The 17,639-nt window shown below is 55.4% G+C and overlaps 1 protein-coding gene across 7 annotated transcripts in view; it reads right to left on the bottom strand.

The window, feature by feature from the left end:
* LOC117644382 overlaps window positions 1-17,639 on the bottom strand; it is a 98,636-nt gene that overhangs the window by 39,786 nt on the left and 41,211 nt on the right. The gene's annotated exons all lie outside the window — the stretch shown is intronic.

Genomic DNA, 17,639 nt, shown 5'->3' with positions numbered 1-17,639 from the left:
TTTCGGCCCGTCGGTATCAGTCAGGGCCATTCTAGGGCCAGTGAAGAGTCAGTCAGGGCCATTCAAGGGCTGCTGAGGAGCTAGTCATGGCCACTCAAGGGCCGGTGAAGAGCCAGTCAGGGCCATTCAAGGGCTGCTGAGGAGCTAGTCATGGCCATTCAAGGGCCGGTGAAGAGCCAGTCAGGGCCATTCAAGGGCCGGTGAAGAGCCAGTCAGGGCCATTCAAGGGCCGGTGAAGAGCCAGTCAGGGCCATTCAAGGGCCGGTGAAGAGCCAGTCAGGGCCAGCATACCACGGAATTCCAATTCCCGCCGCTCAGGCTGCCGGCTGGGCCTCGGCCTGGGCCTTCGCGCTGGCGCCTGTCGCCTGGGCTCGCCTGGTCTTCAGCACGGTGCCCCGGTCTGCAGCAGTGTGCGCCCCGGACTGGGCTGTTCTGGACCGCATGCATATTTGATGGGAGCTTGTCCCGATCAGACAGCCCGTGGCGAGCCGAGCCGGACCGAGCCGAGCCGGACCGAGCCGAGCCGGACCGAACCGGTATTATTCAGCCAACCCACACAAGCCAGTATCGGAAGGGCGTTTTTGTATCACGTAACGCTTCGCCTGTCGGCTGGGACGAGCGAATCAAAACAAAGGCCTCAGTCACAAACACACTGAAAACTTAAGTATGTACTGAGTAAACACGTATAGTGCTTATCAGTGCACTGAGTACACACTTTACTTTTGCAGTGTAGTCAAGTCAAGATTGTCCGATCTTTGCCAAGGAGAAACGACTTACTGTTCAAATTTATTGAAACATTAAAAAATTGCACTCGTGGAAATTTTATCAAAATTTCAGGAAAATGTCTGACATCCTGATCAAAATTCACGCACCTCTGAAAGCCGAAATTCTAAAAACTTATCCTGATATTGGAGGCCTGATTTCTGCAGAATGTCGGAATAAGTTTTCAGCTTTCAGAGGTGCGCGAATTTTGATCAGGTTTTCAGGACAGGTTTTTGACGTTCTGACAAGATTTACACGAGTGTGATGAGTTCTGTTAGTGCGTGACTAAACCATTTAAAATAGACAACATCGTGATGAAACGCTCTCAAATCTAACGAATGATGCACAGCTGAATGATTCCGATCCCCAAAGCGTCGTTGCGGTTCTTGTCGGGCGTCCCAGAGAAGGGTGCGAGTGCGACGGCCAAACGCGTCTCTGCTCGGAAGACGCGTCACGACAGCTGCCGTGTTATATGACACTGCGAGCAGGACGGAATCGTTATCGGCACGCGGGCCGCAGGGCCGGACGGCGCACAGTGGGCCAGAAGACCGGTGGAGGCGGCCAAAACTCCATACGCGTTTTGAGCTCCAGAGTCGCTAAATAGGACTCGAACCGAACGTGTGACCCCACCAATGGACTGCTCTCCGAACGAGGAATCCATTGGTGGGGTCACACGTTCGGTCCGAGTCCCATTCAGCGACTCTCGAGCTAAAAACGCGTCTAGAGTTTTGGCTGCCTCCACCGGCCTTCTGGCCCACTGTGCGGCGTGGCGCGGCGGGGAAGGGCTGCTGTCCGGCCGGCATTCCAGACAGCCTCTTTGTGGACTGCAGGCGGATATCCATCCTTTGAACCGCGTTTATTGGACTGCAGCTCACACGCCCTTCTGGAGGTCCTCGACGTCTTCGACGCCCTAATCGTCCTCGAGGCCACAGTGGGCCAGAAGGCCGTCGGAGGTGGTCGAAATTCTATTCGTGTTCTGAGCTCTAGAGTCGCCGAACAGCGCTCGAACCGACGTGAGGTGAGAAAACGCGCCTAGTGTTTTGGCCGTCCGCGCGGGCCTTTGGATCACTGTGCAGCCCCGCCCAGACAGATTCCCCATTCAGGGTCACACACTCACAATTTCATCTGTTTCCGACTGACTAGACTTTGTCTTCGTGTGACGAAGGCTTTTCTTTGTGCCTTTCGGGACAGATCGAAAAAATGAAAAGAAATTGTACCATGGGGGGGCAGACAATACTTTGCATGCGCCAGAATCATTGTTTCTCCGTGAAACGCGGTCGCGAGGCGGCACGCCTGCGGAAAACTCACCACACTCCTCTCACTCTTGTGTCCGCCATTAATCATTTTGCAAAACCACTTCAACTTTGATTTCATTCGCGTCGAGAAGAGACCCTCGAGCGCACCGCTCCTCCCCCCTACCCGGTGCGTTCCAAACCACTACCCCCCCCCCCCCCAGCCATACTTGGGTCACGCCTGGCTTGGATTAATACGGTGCAAAACGCAGACAACCATTGCCATTGGTGCTCGTTCGCGCACGCGCCCACACCAACTCTCTCATAAACACACACAAACACACAGCCACACATATACACAGCCAGACACACGCACAGCCTCTCTCTCTCTCTCTCTCTCTCTCTCTCTCTCTCTCTCTCTCTCTCTCTCTCCCCCCCTTTTCCTACACACACACACACACACACACACACACACACACACACACACCCGCAGAGTGGCGCCCTCTTTGATCGCCTGCACTGAACATTTCCAATAACACCCCGCGCGCGGCTCAATGTGCATACAGTGGGGGCCACAAGGCAACCTGACGCTGCCAGAGTGACACAGAGAGACAGACAGACATGCAGACAGACAGACAGACGACGGTGGACAGGCAGTAAAGTCCCACTGCCCTTGACGTCGTGTTTGTCCGACCTGATCGGATCCACCGTGCTCCCTGTAAGTGGAGCAACCCCCTCCCCTCCCCTCCTCCCCCTCCCCTCTCCCCTCTCCCCGCGCGGCGCGACGTGGTCGGAGGCTGGCTACCTTTTACGAGTCTTAGGTAAGCTGCTTCAACAAATTTGGTGGCGGCCGTCGCCGTCCTCAAGCAGCACGGCGGGGAGGATGGGGGAGGACTTGGTCCAGCCAGCCTGGCTTGCCGTGCTCGTGCTCGCCCAGCTCGCCGCCGCCGCACAGTGGGCCAGAGGACCGGCGCGGGCGGACGCGTTTTGGGCTCCAGAGACGCTGCACAGGACTGGAACCGGACGTGTGGCCCCCACCGATGGATTCCTCGTTCGGAGAGCAATCCATTAGTGGAGTGAGACGTTTGGTTCGGGTCGCTTTTGGCGGACTCTGGAGCTCAAAGCGCGTCCGGTGCACCGGTCTTCTGGCCCACCGCGCGCCGTCCGAGACTCCGAGAGACGCGCGGGCATCCTCCCCCAAAGTTTGCCCTCCTCCCCGGTCCCGGCAACCACGCGCCAACTTGCCCGCTCCTTTTCTTACTCGTAATCGCGCCGCGTTCCCGCGAACCGCGCAAACAGGCTGAACAAAGATTTAAAAGCTTTCGCGGCATCGGGGCGGCGCACGCTCCACTTCGCGAGGCCGGGGACTTTCGCTCGCGTCGCTTCTTGACGACGAAGAGGCAGCGGTGCGGCGTTGCCCAGGCGTGGCCCCGGCATTGCGGCCGCGGTGGGGCTTTTCCGCGCCATTTTACTCGCTCATCTGGCGCCCTTTTTACTTCGTTTCACTCTCGCTTTCGGCGGGGCCCACCAACGCTGCTGAAGGAGAGCCGCCTCTCTCTCTCTCTCTCTCTCTCTCTCTCTCTCTCTCTCTCTCTCTCCCCTCTCTCTCCCCTCTCTCCTCTCTCCTCTCTCTCCCACCCCCACACACACCCCCCCCCCCCGAGCCAGGTCCGAGCAACCACTCTCCTGTGGCGGTGGGATGGAAAAACTTTCCGCGGGGAAAACGAGTTTGTTTGGGAGGTGCGGTGGCTGGGCTGCTGCCTGCGAGGCTGGGAGGCGGGCCCGGGCGGGCCGCCGCCGAAATCAACAATAATCCAAGACGGGACGGCGCGACCCCTTTCACCGCCTTGCACCACGCCCCACCCCCACCCACACACGTGCAACGGTCCTACCCTGCTCTCCAGAAGGAGGGAGGCGAGGGGACCGCCGCACCGTATAAACGGCTGCTCTACCAACATTGTTTTCTTGTTGTTTTCGTTGTCCGGGGAACGAACTCGCGATGCTTCTGCCGCAACTTCACTAGTAACTCTCTCTCTCTCTCTCTCTCTCTCTCTCTCTCTCTCTCTCTCTCTCTCTCTCTCTCTCTCTCTCTCTCTCTCTCTCCCCATCTTGCGACGACCACCGGCCCGCTTGCAGTGGCAAATCGTCAGGCGAAACTGTTTCAATCTGTCTGGCTCGACGCACTAAAGGTCTCGGACGCACATTACCCGGTGACACACACACAAACACACACAACCACAAACACACACAACTACGCACAGACTAACCAGCTGCTACGGCACCCTCTGGCCTCTAATCCCCCTTCGCCAACTTTGAGCTGCATGGTCGTCGTGGAGGCGCCACAGCTCTCTCTCTCTCTCTCGCTCTCTCTCTCTCTCTCTCCCCCTCTCCCCCCCTCTCTCTCTCTCCGTTCCGCACGCACTCCACACGGCGCTGGTCTTCTGTTATCTCCCTTGCTAGCCTCGCGCAAGGCCGCCTCGACTCGAGTGGCCTCCTCTGGACTCAGCGCGCCGGTCGAGGGGCTCTCTGCTCAACGCCAGGCGTGCCGTGCTGCGGGGAGACCTCTCTCTCTCCTCCTCTCCTCTCCCCTTTTCTCCTCTCCCCCTCCTCCTCTCTCCCCCTCTCTCCTTTTCTCCCCTCTCTCTCTCTCTCCCCTCTCCTCTCTCTCTCTCCTCTCTCTCTCTCTCTCTGTGTGTGTGTGTGTGTGTGTGTGTGTGTCCGTGTCCATGTGTGTGTGTCTATGTATGTTCGTGTGGGGGTGTAGGCGTGAGTGTGTGTGCCTATGTATGTTTGTGTGGGGGTGTAGGTGTGAGTGTGTGCCTGTGTGTGTTCGTGTGTGTGTGTGTGTGTGTGTTGTGTGTTTGTGTGTGTGTAGGTGTGAGTGTGCGTGTGCAGGGGACCGGCCATCTGATAAGGATGGTCGTGACCCGCCTCCCCGCCCCGTGTCCCCCTCAAAGCAGCTCACTGGAGGAAGGAAACAGCGCTAAATATTCCCCAGGCGTCAATCGCCGCGCCTTTTGCCACATGCAAAAAGGCGACCCGGGGCACACACGCACACACACACACACAGTGACACGCTACGGCGCGCCTTCCCTTTGAGGAGCCGCCCGCTGGGTGGGTCCCTCCCGGTTTGGCGTATCGAAAGAGGCCGGCCCGTCGCCGTCCCGGCCGCTCCGGGCCGCGCTGTGCTACGCCATGCTGACCCGCGCAGAGGGTCGTGTCGTGCCTGATCGCAACTCGACAGGCACAAAGCCCTCGTCGTCGTGAACGTCTCCGGGCGACCGGACGCCCGCAGCACAGTGGGCCAGAAGACCGGCGGAGCGGCCAAAATTCTAGACGCGTTTTGAGCTCCAGAGTCGCTTAATGGGACTCGAACCGAACGTGTGGATTCAATGGACCAATGCATTCCTCGTTCGGAGACCTATCTATTGGTGGGGTCACACGTTGGGTTCGAGTCCTGTTTAGCGGCTTTGGAGCTCAAAACGCGTCTAGAATTTTGGCCGCTCCACCGGTCTCCTGGCCCACTGTGGGCAGGCTGCAGGGTAGGCCAGCCCGCCACGCCCCGCTGCGTCGCGGCCGCTGCGGGGGCCCGCCTGGCAAGGCGCGCAGTGGGCCAGAAGACCGGTGGAGGCGGCCACGACTCTAGACGCGCGTTGAGCTCCAAAGCCGCTAAACAGGACTCGAACCCAACGTGTGACCCCCACCAATGGATTCCTCGTTCGAAGAGCGATCCACATTGGTGGGGGCACACGTTCGGTTTGAGTCCCATTTAGCGACTCTGGAGCTCAAAACCTGTGGGGGATTTCGACCGCCTCCAATGGCCCTCTGGCCCGCTGTGCGCTCGCTCGGGCCGCCTGGAGCGCCCGGAGGCTAGGCTGTCCCGTTACACGCCCATGCGTCGCCAAGAGGAAGTTGCCTACCGCGCAGGCGCTCCGAGCTGTTCTCTTTTCGTACGGCGAAAGCTTTTTGTTCTTCACGAGGAGTTTGTGAACGAATGCTTATCAAATTTTACGAATATTTTTTTTTGAAGCATGCGTATATTTTTGCCAAGCGTTCTTCACGTTTTGCAGACGTTTGCAGATCATTCATTAATCCATTCTTTTCGTCATCGTTTATTTCCTTGGAATAAAATAAATACTCAGGGCCAATTTACTTTTTAATAACTTGGGTGATATTTCTACTAGTATTTTAAGGCACAATTTCAGAGTGTCTCGGGTAACTTAATTCTCAAATTCGACTGCTGATATTTGTCACACCTTGCTCCTCGCCCCGTGCGCCCGAAATGATTAAATTAGCGAGTTGGGGCGGGCCTCCTCTGGGCACGGTGTTGCCTACGCCTTCCCTACGGGCGGCGACGCCGCGGAACCGCCGGGGCACCGCGCCCCACGACGGCCACCTGTTGCGGCCCGGGCCTCCTCCCTCAGTTCAAAACGAAATAACAAATGGAGGCGATGCTGGCGATGAATGCGGCGACGCAACAACGCCGAGGCGTCAGCACGAAGCATCAATCCCATTACGGAATCCGAAGCGCCAGCGATTTTTCATACCGCGCTGTGCTGTTTTCCACAACGGCCTGTTTTGTTCAAGGAAAGTGTTGTTGTTCTGTTTCTGTTTATTGTTGTTGTTGTTGACTTTTCCATTACACCCTGCTGGGCCTTTCTCCCCGACAGGCCTTGTTGCTTAGGCATGAGCGGCCGAATCAGTTCGCTTCGTTATTTACACACGCGAGCCGGGTCCGACTGATATAGCCCTTTTCCGATATCTACTCGACACAACGAAAAGAAAAACAACAAAACAAAGACACGCGTGGGGATTTTGGATGGGTGGCAAGTCTCTGTGTCAGAAGCCTAGGCTGGCACAATATAAACGCCCACACTGTAAAACATTCCGTACTTTTGTACGAAAATGGTACAGAAAACTATAGTACGGAGGTACGGAGAAAAGTACGGAACGTTCCGTACTTGCTCCAAATGAACCCATGTAAATGGGTACGGAAAAAAAGTACGGAACGTTCCGTAGTTGGCAAGTACGGACGGTCCAGGCAAATTATTGACCAGACATGTTCCGTACTTTTTCCGTCCGTTTTTCTCACAGTGCACAAAAAAATCCCGTTGTAACAGCGCCCTGCACAAAGAACCGAACGCATGAAAGCAGGCCAGGTCCTCCAGTACAGACAGACAGGCGGGCTTCTGCGGACGGGACAGTGACTAGAGGCAAATAAGTAGCGGGCTGTTTCGGGCGTCCATCGATTCTAATCGAATCCAAACACATCATCATCGCTGTGTTTGCCTCCGCTGAGCGCTCAAAGCGCTGCGATTACTCGCACAAGCAAACAGACGTGGATGTCTCGGCGGCTGGGGTGCGCAATCGTGTCAAAACATACTTTTCTTTATATTTATGATGAAATTGTTTTTGTTTTTTTTAAAGACAGTTAAATCACAGCATTACACACATACTCAAACCAAGATTTATTCAAGAACGTATTGATGATGTGCGCATTAATAGGCGTATTTACATATATTTTGTCTTAGGATTATTATTATCAATTTATAAGTGTGCCGAGACGTCAATGAATATTGATGAAAGGTCGATTGAAGAACGAGAAATTACTTAATAAAAGCGCTACTTTAAAAAAAATGCAGCACGCCGCTTAAGAAAAAAAGGACCCGGTGCTAAACTTTTTTCTACGCTGGCTGGGAGGAGAAACGTAGTACATAAAATCGGAGTGGCATTACCGTCAATGCTCGAGACCGCAGCGGTATGAAAGGCTTGTACTTTTCGCAAGCGGTGCCAGTTTTTCCACCGAATATAACGAGTTTCGCTCTGAAGTGTCCCCCTCGCACACTTATCGCAAACTGCAGCAGTCTTCGGCGCTCCGCTGGCTTCGTCTGCCGTGAATGCGATCGCGGGCTCAAGCCCCATCCCCGTCGTGCCCTAAGCTAATGATGGAGTCTCTTCCCTCGATGTGTCAAGCAAACTTACCACTGGCTTTGTGGTGTAGAAAAGAAGGTATGTTTTTCCAGGAGCCGGCTGGCCGCATAGGAATCTCAGGTACTGCCTTTGCCGTGAGCAAATTGTGGGTAGTTTTAACAAGCATAACATGGTGTAGAATTTGTGTGACTCTTGAAGAGAAAAAGAAAAACAAAACGAGCAACAGTACCGGTGCACTTTACCGGCATTTACATGCAGCTAACGAGGGATGTTCAGTGAAGCGTGCACCTCGTCGCGAAGGTTGAGAGACAGAAAGAGAGGGAGAAAGAGAGAGAGGGAGAGAGAGAGAGAGGGATGAGAGAGAGAGAGAGAGAGAGAGAGAGAGAGAGGGAGAGAGAGAGAGAGAGAGAGAGGAGAGAGAGAGAGAGAGAGAGAGAGAGAGAGAGAGAGAGAGAGAGAGAGAGAGAGAGAGAGAGAGAGAGAGCGGGTGCGACAGCGCTGTTTACACCGGACACGAGGCTCGCTCTAGCGAGGTCCTCTGCGAGGCACTGCACGGCCTGCCTGCCATTATACCGAACGGAGGAGGACTTTCTTCGCGCCAACGTCGGCATCATTACAGTGCACCTTGCCGGAACACACAAAAGTCACCGAGTTGTAAAAAGAAAACAAAAAAAAAAAAAAAAAATCTTGTTGCCGACGTGGTGGACGGCTCAGGGAAGGAGCGCACGCTGTGGCGGACATCGTAAACAGCGCACCTTCCACGATACTTTGTTCGCAAGACTTTGGCGCGCATTAACGGTCCAGACATTGTGACACACAGCACCGGGCTCCACCGCAAAGAGCAGTGTGTTTGAAAAACGGCCCCGTGGCCAGCCCCCCCCCCCCTTTCCCCCTAGATGTACGTTTCGGTGCCGCGACCGCAGAGCGACAATTAGGTCTCCATTCCACGGGCTGCGGTTTCCAGAGAGCCTCGCCAACACAAACAACAGCCAGGCCTGTGCACCAACAGCGTGACCCACACTCTACCAAAAATGTCCTGTAAATGCCGTTAATTTATTACCAGTTTTCACTGTAGGTAAATTCACAGCGTTTACTGTGATCTGCTCACGGGATTCACTGTGATTTTGTTCGCGGTGTTCACTGTGATCTGGTCCCCAATAAACACTGTGAGTTTGACGCCGCTGAGCACCGAAGTACTACAAATCAGGCTCCAATTCACGGCGTTTACTGTGGCCAGATCACAGTGAACACTGTAACCGAGATCACAGTGAACGCCGTGAACTAGTTCACAGCAAACGCCGTGAATTGCATAACAGCAAACATTGGTAATAAATTAACGGCGTTGACAGGACATTTTTTGTAGAGTGCAATTCGGTGACCACTTTCTGCCCCCTTTCCCTGTGATCTGAATGTTTCTCAGAACTAACAGGGTGAGAAGAAAGAAAGTCTGTTTTGCATAAAGGAGAGACTCCTGGATCACATAATGCTGAAATTCCCGCAAATTTTCAAAATGTATTAATTTTTTAAAAGTTTGAATTTTGTTGTTGTTGTTGTTGCTGTTGTTGTTGTGTTCGTTGCGTCGGACTTCCCTCCGCGCGACCATTCCCGCGATTGGTTTGTTCCCAGCTTCGAGCCGTGCGTCATCCAGCAACGTGTCGGCCCAGACTCCGAGCCCGGCGGGGCTCGACGCCCACTTACCACGCGTCACGCCGATTTCCTGTTCTGGCGCCGTCGGGTCGCGTCGAGCAGCCCCGACCGAGCTGGCAGCCCCGAGGGCCGTCTGCCCTTTGGCCCTTTGGCGTCACCGAGGCGAGTCACCAGAGATGCATTAGCGAAGGCGTCGTAACGAGACAGGCGGAAGGTCGCCACGCCATGATTATTGCAGAAACGCTGCGAACATTCTGAACGAGGCTCGAGCCCCGCCTGCCGTGCTTGCGCGGACCGCGATCCAATCCCGCCAACTTGTTCAAGTTTCCCGGCCAAACCACCGCACAGTGGACCAGAAGACCAGAGGTCGCGGTCAAAATTATTGACGCCTTCTGAGCTCTTAAGTCGCTGGGGCTCGAACCTCGTGGGACCTAACCAATGGATGCCTCGTGTTCAAAGGGCGGTTCGAGTCCCATTTGGCGATTCTAGAACTCAAAACGCGTCGAGAATTTTGGCCACCTCTCCCGATTTTCTGGCCAACGCTTTAATTTTTTGCCCGTTTTCTCGCCCTATCTCCATTAAGACGGACGAAAAAGTTGGGATTAACCAGGGCGTCCTATAGTGTCGTCCAATATCCCGCGTCGCCTTCCATTACAGGCAGGACACAATATCCTGCAGCATGCTGCAGCCTCGGCTCCAAATTTCCTGCGTCGCGGCGCTGTCTTGTCGAAACTTGTTTACCGCCCCGTGTGCGAAAACAAGTCATTTTCACGGCCAGACCGCTCTGGTATCGAACCTGGAAGAGTGCAACCTGGGTGCCTGAGTTGCGCCCAGGTTGCGCCGTTGCGCCCCGACACTGCAGTAATCGTTTCAGTACATTACGGAGTATTTCCTTTGAAAGCTTGAGTCAATCACGTAACCATTTTCATTGTGAGGCCTGTGATAGTCTCTGAAGGATTTTCTATAGTTTTTCGAAGTGCTCGCTTGATGCGCGCGTGCCGGCTCGGCTCAACCGAAAAGCGCGCCAAAAGCCAGATCGGCATTTCTCTCCTGGAAACCCTTCGGCTTTGGGCCGCAGGAATGACTGGGATCAGCATGCCACGCCACGGCCGGACATTCGCCGCCCCGACTGCTGAGGCAAAAATAAGCCATTTGCCCGATTTTTGCACCTTCGAAACAAAAAAAAACGCAGCTTAAAATAGCACGCTGTGCCTAATCTACCCCGTCGTTAGTACGTGAGCCCCGACAAGGATCAGGATAACGTTAAATCGAACGCGCTTTCATCTGCACCGCATAGCAGCGTCGGCCCTATCCCCTTTAAGCCCCAGTTCGGCGCCTGGCCGTGGCCCCAGTTCCGGCCGCCAAGTCACTTAATAGATTCTACCCCAGTTACCCCGTTTCATTCTTTTTGCGCTCCCGTATTTTTTCCAGTGACCAACCAATCAATAATAATGGAAAGCACTCCCCACGCTATTGCAAAAATTACCCCCAAAAAATGTTCACGAGAAACAACAAAAACAAGGTCAATTACTTTGTACAAAATTCAGTTGGATCCGTCGCAAACATGAGTGTCTTGTTTCAAGTTACGAAACCTTTTGTAGCTATGAAGGAGAGATATATTTAGCGGTGAGGGGGAAAATTAATTACGAACAACTGCAGTGTGTTTGCTTTCGCCGAGGGGGCCACGGCTGGGTGGTTCGCTTCCTCAGTCTGTCCGTCATGTTGGCGTCCCTTCCCCCACTCCTCCCCTTCCCCCACTCCTCCCCTTCCCCCACTCCTCCCTTTCCCCCACTCCTCCCGTTCCTTCCGCCGTCCCACCAGGTAAAGTGGCGCGACCCCAGGTGAAGGGGCGGTGGGAAAAACTGACGGTGAGACAAAAAGATCCTCGCCACACCGTGTATTTATTCCCTTCTCTTCTCTCTGCCGTCCCGAAAACGAAATAAAAAATTGGCTGATGGAAAGATGCCGTCGAACTTGTCACAGATACTGGACCAGCATGAAGGAGAAGCCTCCTCAATTGCCCTATGCGCTGTCGTTGTTCCACAGTTAGGATTTATTGACGAACATTTGTTCGCGCGGTACAAGGACTTATTTATCTACAACATAAGTGTGTTTTTTCTCTGAGCTCTATGGCCAAAAGCCACGGAAAATCCTGTTTTTTTCCGCAAAGATTCTTCAAAGCCCTCTTGTCAACATTCTCCAACGGACCTCACAGAAAACAGTGAAAACGTGGCCTCATCCATCTGCCCATGGAAGCGGTCCGACTGTGGCAATACAGCGCCTTCCGTCTCGCCTTTCCGCGGGGCTTTTCTCTGTAACCACTTGAATGAGCGGGAACAACTTTCGCTCGGGTAAGTACGCCAGAGTGGCGGGGCGGGCCTCGGGTCAGCCCGGAAAGGGCAGGCGGGGCGGGGCGGGGCGGGGCGGGCCAAGTTGTCGGTGAGGCTTCTCGGCCCGGTTGGGTCTGAATTACGCGCCCTTTGATGACTGCACTGGATGTGGCTCCAACTGACGAAAAGCGGATTCGCCCGGAAAAAGGCGGAAAAGCGGATTTCACGCGACTGTCTTATTGGCTGGCGGCTGCGCAGGGTCCAGCACTGCGTCCGTGACGAGGCGCAATGAGTCGTGTCGAGTGAGTGACGAGTCGTGAACAGCAGTGACGCGACAGCTTAATGAGTGCGTGACGAGGGGAGTGACGAGAGGAGTGTCGAGTGTGACAAGAGACGTGACAAGAGAGACCAGAGGAGTGACGAGAGTGACCAGAGGAGTGACGAGAGTGACCAGAGGAGTGACGAGAGTGACGCGTGGTGTGAGAAGGGAGTGGCCCGTGACGACGGCCCGGCCAATCAGCGCGACGCTCATCACTTTGTCAGTCGCCTAAATATTTAGTGCGGCCCACCACGCCCCGCCATGCCCCGCCCCGCCACGCGCCGATCCCTGCAGGAGGATGCGCGGTGGAGGACGGCCCTGGCCTGGCGGTCTGGCGGCGTGTCAGCCGCTGCCTCCGGAAGTGTTCCCCCAACTTGGCCCTTTCTTCCTCTTCGAACACGGGAACGTACTTTCCATTACCGAGCGATTCCCGGACGCGTCAGTCACCATCAGGGACACTCGGCTGACGTCACTCGGATTGTCTGTCGCCTCCCCGACGCGTCACTCTGGCGTCCCCTCGCGACGGGAATTCCTCGCCGCGCCACACACCGGGAGAGAGAAAGCAACATGACGTGTTTCGAAAAAAGTGCAACAAGGAGCGATGAGATTTGAACTCGGGCGGCCTCGAATGCGATGACGTCATGAAAGCTATGCCGCCACGGCCGCCCGGCGGCCACCATATCCCCGACGGGACGACCAGCAGCGCGGAGCTGCAATTTAGAGTCCCCGTGCCGCGCGCTGTCACCCACCTGTATATACTTAATGAGGTGCAATAACGCCCCGACACACACATGCCCACACACCACACGCCTGCCTCGGGAAGGGCTATTACGATCGATCGGGCAAAAGGGAAACGGCTTCAGCATTCTGTTGAGGGCGTTGAGGGACGACTCAATCGATAAAAGAATAATCAGCGGCGAGAAAATAAAATAAAAAGCGAAGACACGACGTGAAAGGGTTCGTCCCTCTTTCTCAATCTTTCTTTTTTCTTCTGACGGCTTTTCCGAGGAGTGCTGCATGGAAGGGCTGCTAGTGAGGACCCTGGGCATGGAAGGGTCACCTATTGCAGAAGCTTGTCATTTCGTCCCATCTGGCGAGCGGGCTTTGCGTTGCCTCGGCCCGCCTCGCTTTCGGCGCAAATGGTGCAGCAGGGCGAAAGGAGACGCCCAGCCAGGCCGGCCCAGGGATCCGATAAGCAGTGCACGGCACTGGACAGGTCCTGGACAGCAGAGACCCTTGCAGAGACCTTGGGACTCGCACAGCGATACGCTGCTCGTTACTAATGAACTCCACATTGTCCCGGGCGGGTCTACCAAAGTGGATGAGATTCTTTTGTTTCCCTTGGATTGGACGAGCCCGGGATGATCGTGTCCAACTTGTCCATTGAAGAGCGCGGAGCGCAGCACTGTGGCAATAACAAGACTCCAGACACAATGGGTGCCGGAAATAAGAGCCGAACGGCCGAGCGGAACAAGGCCCAAGCCGGGCGGTCCCCGGAAAAGCCCCGCGCCACGGCGCCTGACCTGAGCCCGGCTTTCTATTAGGAGCGACGGCCAACAAGAAGAAAAGTTAGGCTGGAACTGCAAGCAACTGCAACTTGCCGAACAACAAACTCGGTCCTTTCCGACGAAGATGAATGGTACGGGAGGCGGGGCGGGGTGAGGTGCATCCGACACGTGGGCCAGATAGAGTCAAGGGCAGACGCCTGCCAGGGCCAAGGTAGCCACGGACACGTTATAAGGAATAGGGACTCGCGATAAAGGTCCCATCTTACATTGGATCTCGTTAGAAGATGGCAGTGGTGGCGTAGTGGGAGTCGTGTGTGTGTGTGTGTCAAAAACGGGCTTTCAGAGGTCACGACGCTTTCGGTAACGCCGAACTTGTTTCGGGACGTGGTTGTCGTCACCTCGTGCCGAGGCTCGACTCGGCTGAGGTCAAGGCCAGAACCCCACGCACAATCTCCGTCTTGAATTAAAACAGCACGACGGGCACGTCAAGAACACCACGGCCGGCCCGGCCCGCCCCCTGACCTCCAGATATGGGGCGTTAGGTGCGCCTGCCTCCGGCCCCCTCCGGCCCCCTTCGGTTCGCCGCGGCGGGCGCATTCTTCAGCAAGAGCCGGGCGTCCCTCACCGTCGTCCCCCGAGGGCTTCCCGTGAAGAGGGTCGCCGCCAGTCGCACAGTGGGCCAGAAGACCGGTGGAGGCCGCCAAAACTCTGGACGCGTTTTGAGTTCCAGAGTCACTAAACGGGACTCGAACAAAACGAGTGACCCCACCAATGGATTGCTTTTCGAACGAGGAATCCATTGGTAGGGTCACAAGGCCAATTTGGCGACTCTGGAGCTCAAAACGCGTCTAGAGTTTTGGCCGCCTCCTCCGGTCTTCTGGCCCACTGTGACAAGCCCGGCCACGCCAAGCAACTTGTCCGCCAAGCCCACTGGCTATATCAAACACCATTCCCAAGTCAAACAGCGCGACGGCCGGGACGGGCCGGGACGGGGTGCGACTCGTTTTGGTCGTGCCACATTCACGGGCCTGTCCTTCTCCAGATTAGCGCGTTCCTCGTCGGGTCGTCTGCAGCAAGGAGACCAGGAGGTAATCACCTTGGCTCTGGCCCGGCACCGCCCGGCACCGCTCGCACGGAGCAGGGTCTTTATTCGTCTGCCAAAGGACCGAGGGAGATAATGAGCTCCACAACGACAGGACGCCGTGACAACAGCAGACTGATGCCGAGGGGTCGGTCTCTGTCGCACTCACGGGACCTGCGCGACGGGTGAGAGAGAAAGCGATGAGTCTTCGGCATCGCTCGGCAGGGTGCAGCAGCGCAGCCCTCAGCGCGGCGTGGGTCTGCTGAGAGGTCCCTCTGTTCGATGTTCGCTCTAAATGAGCTGCTTGCACAAGTGCCGCGCCACGATGCATCATGCCAACCGGGCCATCCGAGCCAACAGGCGTCATCTTAAATCACGGCAAGATAAAGGACGATCCGTTAAATGTGTCCGCCACCTTCACTGGTAAAACTAGAGGGTAATTCTATGCTCGAGTCAAGCATTAAGTTACGCTTGCGGACGTGACGCTTAAAATGAAGCATACACTTGACTAGGGACTCCCCCATGCATTTAGATAGGTGGAATCTTGGCGGATAGGCGCCTGTTACGCTTGATTTCGGCCGGTCGGTCGCAAGCATGCAGATGACTAGGAGCGCTAGAGCGGGGAATAAGTTTGCCTGTGTCTTCCAAGAGCTGCCATTTGCCAAATTAGGGCAAGGACTAGTCTCAGGTGGCACAAGGTCACGCACAAAGTCCACTCTCATCTACCGTCCTGAACTCTCTCTCTCTCTCTCTCTCTCTCTCTCTCTCTCTCTCTCTCTCTCTCTCTCTCTCTCTCTCTCTCTCTCTCTGCGTAGCCTCCAAACTGATCCATGCAAAGGGAGCGGTGTGTCTACCAGATTGGATCTCTTCTGCTTGACTACGAGCGATAATGCCGCAATCAGGATGGAAGGCGACAGAGGCAAAAAGAAAGTTCAATATTTCTAAAATTAAGCTGCTCCATGGGAAGATTAATTTCTGATATAGTTGAGTTTGGTCTTTTGAGTCGGTGGGGAACCTAACGGAAGTAAGGGATGAGCAACCGGCCAACAGCTGCTGGGCCAACTAAGCAGACCAGCAAAGGAAGTCATGTGGCTGGAGTAAACGGAGAATCTGCCACTGTCGAAAAAAAAAAACACAGGTAAGGGTCCTTTTTCACACAAGGTGCGCTAAACCCAAACACTACAAGTTTCCCAAACTAGGGCAAGGGAGGTTTTGACTCACAATTTTGATCGATGAAGGCTGTTAACTTTTAACCCAAAAAAAACCGTTAAGGCCAGAAAACCTACCAACCTCATATTACGGGGATAAGGCCTTTCTGACCAAAAATAAGGCAACCGACTTTTCTCTGCCCAAAAGTATAGACGAGATAATGATTCTTTCATTCTTAAAGCCAGGGGGTATCGATGTCGATTTTGCTTCGCTCCACAGCCTGCTGGTCGAGCTGCAAGCGCTGGCTTCGCGTCGAGGCTGCCCGCCCCGCCCATCCTGGCTTGTACGGCCTGGACCTGCCCGCCTGCCCCATAAACCGGTGCCATGTCTGTCGCCATGTCGCGGCGCATCCCTGGGGCCTGGGGCACAGTGGGCCAGAAGACCGGTGGAGGCGGCCAAAACTCTAGACGCGTTTTGAGCTCCAGAGCCGCTAAACAGACCTCAAACTGAACGTGTGACCCCACCAATGGATTCCTCGTTCGGAGAGCAATCCATTGGTGGGGTTACACGGCCGGTTCGAGTCCCATTTAGCGACTCTGGAGCTCAAAACGCGTCTAGAGTTTTGGCCGCCTCCACCGGTCTTCTGGCCCACTGTGTGGGGGCCAGGCCACGGCCTCGGCCGCCATCCGACACGGCCGCGAGCCTTTGCAGGGCACTGCTGTACAGGCCTAAGCGACACGCCAGTTTGCCCTACACTCCAGCCGAATCCAAGTGCCCGGTCGAAAACGATTCCTTCAGCACCACGGCCAGACCCGCCCAGGCCCGGCCGAGTGATTGCCAGGGGGATACTTCGTCACTCACTCTCTTTCACACCCTTTCGAGACGCCCCGTGAGTGCGGCTGAGACAGAGCGACAAGACTACAATTCGGAATCGGTCCGCAGCCCCGAGGGCCAGGAGAATAAAAGGCCCTACAAAAGGCCCGGCAGGGATGAGCGGCCCAGACCGGACAATATAAGACGGCAGAGGGACGAGGTCGAATCCCGTTCAGCAGAGAGTGCACAGGCAACTCAATCTCAAAACACTATTCCGGGAACGATTCTCCGAAGCGCATCTTGGATAAACTGTGCGCCAGGGCATCCTAGAAGTGCACTAGACCTTGGCTCCGGGCCTTGGACCCCAGGCACTACTCCTTGCCTCCTGTCTCTAGACCTGCTGACCCGTTCCCTTTTCTGGGTACAGCTGGGAAGGGGTGTCCACCGATCTGGCGCCCTCGTCTCAGACGATGACGTGCCGACATGCAGATGCGATGCAAATTCCTTGTTGTCTGCCGAGGTAATCTCGACTTGTTGTCCATTATCGTTCGTCATTAGAAGCGAATGCTAATGAGTCCTCGGTCGGTCGACCGGACGGCCGGGGCTCAAATCGGGAAAAGTTTGACGAAAACGCCGCCACGAGGTTTGCTGACGGCTCCAGGAGATGGTGCCAAGGAAGGTGCCATCGCAGCAAGACCGCGGCGTGCTCACGGCCGGCCCTCTAGCTTTTTACACCGAGTGTTTTAAAACTTTAGTCCCTGAGTTTTATTGAGGGCCTTGCGCAGGGCTTGGTGAAGCCAGAGAGGGAAAGAGGAACAAAAACGACCTCAAGATTGTCAAAGACAACATCTCAGAAAACTTGGCTGG

Source organism: Thrips palmi, unplaced genomic scaffold, assembly GCF_012932325.1.
Source record: "Thrips palmi isolate BJ-2018 unplaced genomic scaffold, TpBJ-2018v1 HiC_scaffold_18, whole genome shotgun sequence".
NCBI lineage: Eukaryota > Metazoa > Arthropoda > Insecta > Thysanoptera > Thripidae > Thrips > Thrips palmi.
The sequence above is the reverse complement of the archived record's forward strand: the minus strand, read 5'-3'. Positions and strand labels throughout refer to the sequence as shown.